General features: G+C 39.5%; 1 protein-coding gene across 1 annotated transcript in view; it reads left to right on the forward strand.

Moving 5' to 3' along the window:
• LOC128374290 (tetranectin-like) overlaps nucleotides 1–9,862 on the forward strand; it is a 171,901-nt gene that overhangs the window by 45,770 nt on the left and 116,269 nt on the right. The gene's annotated exons all lie outside the window — the stretch shown is intronic.

Raw genomic sequence — 9,862 nt, forward strand, 5'->3', positions numbered from 1 at the left:
CTCCGATGGTGAGGGAGCAGGGGACAGGTATGAGGACAGGGGAACTGAAATAGAGTGGGAAGCTGCTCATAAGCGGAAGAGGCTGGTTGAAACAGAGAGGGGGCAGGAAGATGCAGCAGCTCAGAAATCACTCGCGACTGCAGCTGACGTCACACAGGAAGTCGGCGTGTTGAAAACCTGCCCTCAGCTTCCTGTTTCTGTTGCACACTCACAAGTTGACACCACAGAGGAAGTAACAAGCGGCGCTGCCACTGCTGCTGCTGAAGTTATCTCTGACAGCTTCCAAACGTCTGAGGATGAAGACGACCCTCAGGAACATGTGGAGGAACAGCTGAGGCGCCACAGGAGTCGACTACAGAGCAGAGAAGAAGACAGCGAGGACGACACAAAGGAGCTCTCAGAAGAGGAAGAGAAGGAATATATATCGTCGCTTGATCCTGCACAGTCTCTCCCTTCGCCAACACATCCCAACTCCCTTGCAGCTATGAGTCGGATCTACAACTTGGAAACGGTTGGTTCGAGGTCAGGCTTGTGTATGAGGGACAAGCCTGTTGACATCCCATCAGTACATCTTGTTAAAGTGAAGCCCATCATATCAAACGCACAACAGGCGGACAGCAAAGGACTCTCAGGTGAAGACATTTGTGGGGTTCAGTCGATACAACGCCAGATAGAGCAGTTTCAGCTGAATGTTACTTCCACATCGCCAAACACTTCTCATAATGACAGAGACGCAAAGGGGCAACAAAGCCCCAAAAGAGTGTTGAAACACCATTTAAAGGACGATGTCAAGATCCAGGAGAAAGATCAACAAACATCAGAATCGAACCCCAAAGTGTCTCCTCAGCGTGTTTGTTCTCCAGCACCTCAGCTCAAGCAATCGAACCAAACTATCACCATCAGCTCCTCGACCCTCAGGAGCCAATCCCCGGACAGTTTTCTGAAACCCTCCGATGGTGCCCCAACACCAGCCTCTTCCCCTTGCTCCCCATCTCCCGCCCAGTCTCCCAGCATCTCTCCATCTCCGACACCATTGCCCACACTCTTCTCCATCAGGAGTGCCTCTGGGGGACAAGTAAAGAGAGGCGCCACCATTACAATAACCCCAAAAAAGCCTGCTGGGGGAGGAGGAGGAAGAGTGGCAGGGTCCACGACTGGGTCCACAACATCAGGGTCCACAACCTCAAAGATACCACAACAGCAGACCCACACAACCTCCACTGTGTCCGAGCCAGCGAGGAAAAGGTACCCAGCAGTGGAGGATATCGTGGTGATTGGTGGATATCTGAATCTGGAAAAGTCTTGTCTGGTCAAGAGCAAAGGGACCCCGAAAAGGGTGAGTAGAAACCTGCTTTACACGACGATCACAGGTAATTTAATCACACAAAGAATGGCACCAAACAAGAAGAGAGGAAACAGTCTTAAAAGATCAAACTGTTACACTTTTCAAAATGACAAGATGAAACTTAAGTCTGCTTTCAGAGGGATGGTCTAAAAATGTGTCATGAGGGTAGGGAGTCATCACCTTGCTTCACCTCTCTTTGGCAAACAGAATCCCCTTTCACTGGGAGAACATCCCCTTTGATTGAGAAGCACGATCACAAAGACAGACCTAAGCCAGTTAAAGCCTTATCAAGAGCGACATCTTGACTCTTAGCCATAAAATCCTGGAGTGATCTGCTTTGCCATTTGCTTCGGTGCTCGATTCAGCTCAGACTTTTGACTTTTTTCATTTAAAGCCTTTGATAACAATCTCACGTTATGTATTCTAACCAACCGTGTGCATGTAGTGACACATCGTTGACATTTCCCTGGGTATTTATGGTTTATTTTTCTATAGGGAAGAAACCACAACAAGACAGTGGAAACAAACAGCTTGTTACTACCCCGTATTGTTCTGTAAGCTTCTGCAGAAAGAGACAGTCAACGGTAATATTACTGGCTTCAGTGGAGACAGAAAAGTTGAGTAGGAAACCACAATGACAGGCAGCCATTGGCAACATTTTTTGTCTGACTGCCAAAACATCAACAGCTTGTCTTTGTGAACGCATGCAAGACCACACTGGTATTTACAGTGATTTAGTCAAAGCAGCGTAGGCTGTCCAAATTGATATTCAGACTTTTAGTTTGGACTTTTTAACTTTTACTGTGTCCAGTTTTTGTTTAGGAAAGAGTTGGAGATGAGCGGTTATGTAATTAAGGTAAATACAGGATGACAAAGCTGCTCAGAGCGGCAGGAAAACACTTTTTTCCGTCCTTTATTACAGCATCCTATGACGATAAATCTGACTGTATTTGTTTCACGTCATCTGATTGCCTGTAAAAAGTGTTGCATTCCTTTTTATTTATTTTGTACTATGTAAGAGTTGCTAAATGGGTGGTAATTTCCCAAGTGGTGAATCTGTCTAGGCACTGTTGACAGCTTCCTCGTTCCCCTTTAACCAATTTTGCCATTTCTGTTGAGTCAGCCCTCGCCGCCTCTCAGACAAATCTCTCTTTGTATCTTCTTGGCTGTTTGCTAGCAGGGGTTTGATTTGTTAGCCTGCAGTCTTGGCAAACAAGTTTTTGACCTTCCACTGAACGCCTGAGCGTCACTGACAGCAGGCCGCCAACTTTTGAGCGTGTCGTGGGTGAGATGGAAAGACAAAGAGAGGCAGAGAAATGAGAGAATGGCTCGAGGGTTGCCTAAAGTGGCAACAAAGAGCCACAAGGAGGAAGGGCAAAGAGAAAAAATGACAGTTTGACAGTCATACTGAGAGGATTAAAGGCGATTAGAAGCTTTGTTATTTAGTCTAACAGAAACTACATGTCACACTGCATGTTTTCGCTCACTTCCTCTTTCATACTTCTTCACTTCCTCCAAGCAGGCAACAGAGATCAGCACACCAAAAGTGACTAGGCGGCATCCATTTTTAAATTGCCATATGTGACTCTGATGCAAATGTTACAAAAGTCAACAGTACAGTAATCGACACAAGAGGAAGAAGACAGAGAAACTGCACTTTGTACATTCTCTGCAAATAAACTGCTATCTAATTATATAAACTATTATTGACGAGGATAAATCTGGTCAGGTAATCCTCAGTTTTACTTCCAGGATCACAATCATGTAATTCTTTCACCGTCTATAAACAACATCCTCTTTAGCTATGACCGTAAAGCTGCAGTTGAGTGACCACTTTGTGATTCTCTGACCACCTGTCGCTCTCACGTTGATGTCCTTCAGGCTGTTTGACGTCAGGCCTCCTTCCCTCCCCCATCTCATCTGCATTATGTCACAGAGGGGGGTGACCTGCTTGCTCCTCGTCTTATTCCTCTTCCTCCTCTTTTCCTCTTCATATTCATGCTTTTTCATCTTATATGTTCTTTCCATTCAGTGACCCTTGATTTAGACTCTTAAAATAACCTTTTTTTCCTTCCTGCATCCGTCTACCATTTTTCTAACAGTTTCTGTCTCCATTTATTGCTCCATAAATATTGGCATGTTGTACAACTATAAAAGTATGATTCTTGCTTTTAGGATGTAAAACTTTTGTTGCTCAATGTATCAAAGCTGCTCTGAACTCTGTTAGAAACTTTTACTTCCAGTGTTACTAAATGCAGCCACGTTGAACCTCAAAAGGCCTAAAATGACTCCTGCTAATGAAGACTTCCCTCTTTCTCTTTCTGTCTCTTCTTTTCTTCTTCTCTTTCCATTCCTGTCTCTCACTCAGTGGCTCTGCTGTCCTGCTGTGTTAGCCCGGGTTAATCGGGTTCAGGGAGGGGGGATTAGCCTCCTGTGCCTTAGCATGATTCGTGCAGCCTCTCTAATGCAGAGCTATTATCTGCACTTCTCTGCAGATAGCCACAGTCAGGATGAAGTGACGATAACTTGAATGGCTTGTGGCTGCATACAGATCATGTCTGCACCTGTGGGTGTGTTTATTACACGTCTGGGCCTCTGAGCTGAGCTGCTGTTATTATAAGACGCAGTGTGGATGTGCTGCACTGACCTGTCGAGCTGTTTCCTGTCAAATTTAGGCCGACTGTTTACACCACTCTGACCTTTGGGTAAACAAACTCCTTGCAAACACCGGTCAGTCCAGGCAAAGACGAGCTGAACAGCACAAGACCTCTCCCTTCTGCTTTTCAACACATAATGAGAAGTTGTAAACCAAACCTTTGCTCAGTTTCTGCTGTATACAGTAAAATATCTGAATTAAGTGTGTCTTTCTCTGAATAATCTATAATCATTACATGAAGTGGTCAGTCAGTCAGTCAGTATCTTTTCTGAAGGAGTATTTCTGCTGTTTATCTCCTAAAACATCTACTAAAACACTCATCAGTGCCTCCAAACTTTGTTTACATTTGACCTTAAGAGCACATAAAGAAAAGGGGAATACTTGATGATACTTTTTATTTTTCTAAGTTTCTAATATATTGCTTAATCACTACAGCAAGTGTCTGTCTGCAAGCGTATCACCTCAGATGCTAAATTTGCTCTTTCAGTAATGCTAATCTTTAATCTTGATAATTTCATTGAAAGATTTTGTGTTTCCTAGACTCATCACATCAATCACTGTTATCTCATAAACCAAATAAATCTTTGCAGCTGTATTCTGTTACATTACATTACATCTGTTACATTAATCATTTGGTCTTTTAGCGCTGAAACAATGAATGCATCTGCAACTCTTTTAATAATTAAATAACTGAGTTTTCCCTCATCATATATCATAATAAACTGAACATCTGTTGTCTTTTTTCTGACATTTCATAGACAAAACAAGTCATCAATTAATTGAGAAACTAAGATTAATAAATAATGAGAATAATCATTAATTGCAGCCTAAAAACTTATAAGCTGATTATTTAAAAACTGATGAATGTAAGTCTAATATTCACTCTCCTTTTAGCTCTGTTTTGCTAAATGTTCCACTCCAGTTTTTTTTGTTTTGTTTTTACAGCTGCCTTTTGCCGTTGAATATAAAATGAGGACAATAAGAGAGAGCAACAATAAAGTTGTAAGAAAATGTGCAAAATGTGTCTCAAAAACTGCTGTGAACACTTTTACTTCTAGTGTAACTAAATGCAGCTGCCTGAAGCCTAAAATAACTTCATCATCAAAATTCTTGCAAATGAAAACAATGTTCCTCTTCCTCTTTCTTCTAAACATAAAAATGTGCAGAACAGGGGACAATAAGGGGCACATTTAAACCAGTAGAGTAGAGCACTCGTCAAAAACCAATGAGCAACTACTTGAAACCCGACAATATAACTGTCTATTGCTCATCCTCTTCACTTGAATTCCTGCAGTCTGCCTTTGATGTGGTTCAGTCCCATTTAACTCAACTTAAGTCACTGTTAAAGGTGCAGTGTGTAGAAATTAGTTGCATCTATTGAAAGTTAGAGAAATGTGTTTTAATTAGTTTATAATCACATGAGACAATAAGAATCCTTAGATTGAGCTTTTTATATCTACATAGGGAGTAGATCCTCTGCTATGGAGGCTGCAATGTTTCTATAGTAGCCTACAATAGAGTGGGCCTTTTGGGTTTTTCACAAGTTTCACAGCCATTGTAGCAGCTTCTCCTACACACTTGGAGGTAGATGAGTATTCAGTTGGTTGCAACCTGCAACCTGCAACCTGACTGCTAAATGCCACTAAATCCTACACACAGGTCCTTTAAATGCAGACAAATACCAAGAGTTGACATCTAATCTTCCTTAGATCTCAGCTGCTCAAGGGGTTGAAATTGAAATGTTTACAACATATAAGCACTTAGTTATCATTATTAATCAGAAATCTCAATTTTCTGAGGCTGAATTTTAAATAAATACCTCCAGGCAGGAAAACACTTGATTTCAGCAACTTTTCCCCCCTTTATTTGATAACAGTGATCTGCTTTTTATGAATGCTCCTGGCCTAAAGAAGTTTGATAGTGTATACCATTTGTATGCTTTATGTTTGATTGCTGGCTGTGTAGATCTCTTACACCACTGTACTCTGTATTCTGCTGCTAAGCGGCCATCTCTATACGTCACTCAGCAGACTTCTGCATTCTGCACTTGACAGAACAAAATCTCTTTTTGTTCTGGTTCCTCCTTATCTGTTTACATATATTTATAAAAACAGTATAAATATATAAAATCAGTATGGCCGCGATGCTCTACAGATGTTACAGAAGGACCTGAAACTGGTTGCAGCTGATAACTGTGGGGGAATTCACATCAGCTTTGAATGATGAGAAAAAAAGTGCTGTCGGTAAATTTGATGGCTCTTAATTTGTCACAGAAATCATTTTAGAAAATTGCACCTGTTTATGCACCCTAACTAGATTATTGTCCTTGACCATGTATTTACTATAAACTAGATAAGTAAAAACTCACAAATTTGTACAGTGTAACAGTTGTGAATGAGACTTTTACCCACTTAAATAAAGGAGACATAAAAGTAAAAATAAGATGAAACAAGGTGAAAAAGGATGTTAAGCTGGACCAGATTAATATTAAAACACCCCCCCCCCCTCTCTCTCTTCATGTTTACAGGGGAAGGTGTATTTCGATGAGGATCAGCTGGAGCAGGTGTGCGAGTACCCGTCAGAGACCTCCATGCTGGCGTCGACCCCGTACCCTCATGACCAGGGGAGGAACGACAGGCTGCAGGGAGAGGACGCACAAGAGGAGGAAGGAGGAGCTGTGTTGTCCAAGAGCACGAGGAATGTTGGGATCACAACGGGACGGGGTCTAAAAGTGGGTCAGTGTCACCCCCTACTGAAAAAACATAGCGTGTAACGAGTGTTTTGCTCCTCGTGACGTCTGGAAAACTCCCCCGTAGGTTTGGATTTCTTTTTTCGTTGTTGTTTCTTTTCATCATGATATCAGCACAGAGGAGGGCTGGAGTGCCTGAACTTTTAACTTTAAAGGATAAGGCTGCTACGTTTCTCTTACTGCCAACAAATCCCATCAAAAGGACGTAAAACCTGAATGATCCTAACAAGTATTTATCAGGTTTATTCTCTGTGCCATAGAGTTTAAAATGTTCTGCTGCCAGAAATACTCACTGTAGCTCACCTGTCTATAAATCCACATCTGAAAATAGTCCTCCAAAAATGAAACAATATTTAGTTTCCAGCTGTTTTATGAAATCACTGAGCCTTTTCTGAAGTGAAACTATATTTGCTGAATTGTTTTAAAGATTCAGTACTTTCCAATTTCTAGAGGGAAACTGAAAGTACTGAAGAGTGAGAGTCAAACTAACACATGGTTCGTTTTTTTTTTCTTTTCTTTTCTTTTCATGGGATTTGTTGACAATGAGATTCCAGCCTTATCCTTTAAATCAGTGGTTCCTAACCTGGATGTTAATGTTCCTTCAATCTTTTTTGTATAATTTCTGGAGATTTACTGGATAATTTTAAAGGATGTGTTCACAGATTTTAGAGTCTAAAACTATAGCCAAGGCACCCAAATGACTACTTACACTTGTAATCTTTCCTACTGTTTATACTGAACAGTAGAAGATCCCTTCATAATGCATTTTCAATGTAACTGATGGGGGACAAAATCCACAAGCCTCCTTATGTGCAATAATAGATTTTAAAGTTTATTTGAAGTTAATATGAGGCTTCAACCATCTGAGTTAGTCAAATCAAGTCAATATCTTTAAAAGTTGGTCATTTTAGGGTCAAATTCTCTTTTTTTGTTACAATCTTTTTACGACAGCTCAACAGGAAAACCATCAAAACACGAATAGGGATTTTTTTTTTTGCAAAAAAACGCTGTAAAGGTGGAAGATAAATACTTTATCTGATTAACTCAGATGGCTCAGAAGTCTCATATTATCTTCAGACACACTTTTAAATGCATTTCTGCTGTTTTTGATCTTCTTAAGGTCAGTGTGAAAAACCTGCTTCAATGTACTTTTGGGCAACTGAGTATTGTTTTAAGACTATAAGACTTATAAGCCTACCGTTTGAATCATCACACCTCCAGTTATTAAAAAATATTTTTATTGATCTGGTCACAAACAAGCGGCCACAGGTTAGAAACCACTGCTTTGAATAAAAAAACTGACCAATTTTCAGACTTTTGTAAGTGGTGTGTGCAGGTGAGGAGTGTGGTGAAAGCTCAACAAACTGAAAACACCCAATAAGTGTGAAAACATACATTAAAGATCCTATGAAATATTGGTTTCAAATGCAGCAATGAAATGTGTAAATGAGGTCACAAATTCACAAGAGCAAATGGATCAGTGTATGGTTGCGTTTACTGTCATCACGTAAATGTAAACGTTACTGATGGTGAATGAGAAGAAGTTGGATTCAAAGATAAAATAAAAAAATCCTAGATTCATCCTTCATTTTTTACTTTATTCTCTGTCTTCCAGATGAATCTTGCCCCCGGTAGAAGACAGTCACCTCGCCAAAATTGCCCATGTGATGAGAACACCAACCATTTTTTTAATCAGATTTTGTTTCGTGTGAATCGCTGTAAAAAAAAAGTTAAAAAGTGTTGAAGCGAGTGTTTGTAATCCTCTGTGGTGTTTTTGTTTAATATTGCATTTTTAGTATCGGATGAGTGTGAAGAAAGAAATGTTTGGTAAATGCAGTTAATAAAAGGGACATCATTGTGTTTACTGGGGGGAAATATCACCTAGTTTTATTTTCAGGGACTAATGTGAATGTATAATTGTGGAACGTATTGTAAAAGATGCCCAGATTTGCTCTGTTGGGTGCTAAAATATCACTTATCTATGCAATATAAAGAGACTATAATGAGACTGATATGATTTTAATATCTAGTTTATTGTATCTGATTCTTTTATGACATTTAATTTCTAAATATAACTCAGCACAGAAGAGTGATGTTTATTTCATCTGGTTTCATGTGCCTGCTGGATTTGCCCACACAAATGATATTAACACCAGTTAAAGGATCAGTTCACTTTTTTTTTAAAAAAACGTCTATCTTTAAAACAACAGTCAGGTGTCTATATGAACACTGTAACGAGGTTTTTACTTGCTGTAATCATTCCTCCTGTTCATACTGACTATTAAAATATCACCTTCATAATGTGCTTTCAATGTAAAGTAATGGGGGTAATAGTGTAAAAATGCATTTAAAAGTTTATCTGAAGCTTATATGAGGTTTCAGCAGTCTGAGTTAGTCACATCAAGTAGATATCTGCCACATTTAGGTTTTTTTGTATCAAGAATGACGGACTTTGAGAGACTTTGGCACTAAAAACACTATAAAATTGAAAGATATCTACTTGATTTGACTCATTTGGACAGCTGAAGCTTCATTATAGCTTCAGATAAACTTTTAAATACTTTTTTTTGGCACAGTATATATATATATATAAGTGCATTATGAAAGGATCTTCTAATGGTCAGTATGAACAGGAGAAATGATTACAGCAAGATAAAACGATTTCAATGCTCATTTGGGCCCCTGACTGCTGTTTTAAGACACGCTTGAAATTTTGTGAACCTGTCCTTTAACTTAAGTGATTAAATAGTAGAGTTTTTCTTGTAGCAGGTGTTGTATTGAACGTTGCAGGAACCGGGTGGTGCAATGTGTGAAGTACAGGTCTGCATTTTTTTAAATTTTTATGGGGTTTAATCAAGCCTTACTGTTCACAATTACAACTCTGGTAACAGTTCATTTAATACGTGTGGGTTTAAAATAAAAGTGTTGTCTTATTGTTGTGGTTGTATGGAAGTTTATGAGAGGAAGACGGGTTGAGAATATATACAATTAATGTTTTATCATCATCATTTATTACAGCTGCTATCTGACATTTGGCTGTATTACATTTATAATATAATATAGAGAGTGTTTATTGTTTCTAAGTTAATATTTCAATTGGGTGACAAAAAAG

This window comes from Scomber japonicus, chromosome 15 (genome assembly GCF_027409825.1).
Source record: "Scomber japonicus isolate fScoJap1 chromosome 15, fScoJap1.pri, whole genome shotgun sequence".
Classification (NCBI taxonomy): domain Eukaryota; kingdom Metazoa; phylum Chordata; class Actinopteri; order Scombriformes; family Scombridae; genus Scomber; species Scomber japonicus.